This window comes from Gymnoscopelus microlampas (assembly GCF_963454915.1).
Source record: "Gymnoscopelus microlampas genome assembly, chromosome: 12".
Taxonomy (NCBI): domain Eukaryota; kingdom Metazoa; phylum Chordata; class Actinopteri; order Myctophiformes; family Myctophidae; genus Gymnoscopelus; species Gymnoscopelus microlampas.
The window spans coordinates 3,917,869-3,918,939 of NC_139949.1; the positions used below are offsets into that span (position 1 = coordinate 3,917,869).

A 1,071-nucleotide genomic window follows, 5' to 3' on the forward strand; every position below is an offset into this window, starting at 1 on the left:
GGGGGTCCATGAAATTAAAACGTTTGAGAACCACTGTGCTACACTAAATGGAACAGAGCCTTCATTAGTGTCATTGGTGACACCTGTGAAGGAAGCAAGGAAGGGGCCCAATTTCTGTCCAATATGGCTGCTGTGCATAGAGCCTATCTTTTCAACCACTTTAACCATATTTAATACTTTTGGCTATTCAAAAATATGCTATGAGCTTGTGGATCTGTTTATCTTGATTTTTGTTTTTTGCATTTTTTTTGCAAACATTTTAACACAATTCTTTGCTCCTGGAGGTCCCTGGCACAAAACATTTGGCGATGGGGGTCCGCAGCCAAATACATATGATTTTTGGGGGTCCTTGACATGAAAAAGGTTTGAGAACCAGTGCTCTGGGGGGAGGTTTTGGGTGGTCCTCGTCATGGTACAAGTTCAGGGCCCCCCCTCAGCGATGGCCGGTAACATGGAGGAGGCCCCGCATCGCCTGGCCTGTCTCCACGTCCTCCGACAGCCGCCGGACACGCAGACAGACACCACGGCCGCCTGTCTGTCTGCTTTCATCGTCGTCTGTCTCTCACTACCCGTCTGTCTGCCTAAACCGGTCTGCCCGTCTCCATCCGTCACCTGGTTGGCCGACGGTGCGCCCGCCTGCGTGACTTTGACCTTGAGACCGAGAGGAGCCCTGTCTGTCCCTCGGCTGGCGTCTGTCTCTCTCTCTCCGCTCGAACCTCTGTCCCCGCCCGCCCGCGTGCACTTCTCCCTCCCGCCTGCGGGGGCGCCGCTCTCCCTGCGGCACTGAAGTCGCAGGCCGTGGGCGAGCGCGCTGATGGAGGGGGGAGGGCCCTGGCGGGCGGGGGGCGGGGCCGACTGGGAAGTGTCCATCCTGACTCCTCCCCCTCCTCGCCGTGCGAGCCTGGCGGCCATCAGCAAAGGGTCAGAGGTCATAGTGGCTGTGGTCTCCATCCCCCCGGTGTGCTCCTGGCTTTCCTCTTCAGCTCCCGCTGATGCCTGGCGTGATGCTTTGGTCAGGTCGTCCCGGGTCACCTGTCACCGGTGGCGGGAAAAAAGCACTTGTGTGTTTTA

The 1,071-nt window shown here is 57.2% G+C and overlaps 1 long non-coding RNA gene across 1 annotated transcript in view; it reads right to left on the minus strand.

Moving 5' to 3' along the window:
- Nucleotides 1-768: 768 nt before the first annotated feature.
- Nucleotides 769-1,071, minus strand: part of LOC311057864 — a 3,967-nt gene continuing 3,664 nt past the window's right edge. Inside the window, exon 3 of the long non-coding RNA XR_014602011.1 lies at nt 769-1,032. This is a non-coding gene — a long non-coding RNA (uncharacterized lncRNA). The remainder of the gene's footprint in view (nt 1,033-1,071) is intronic.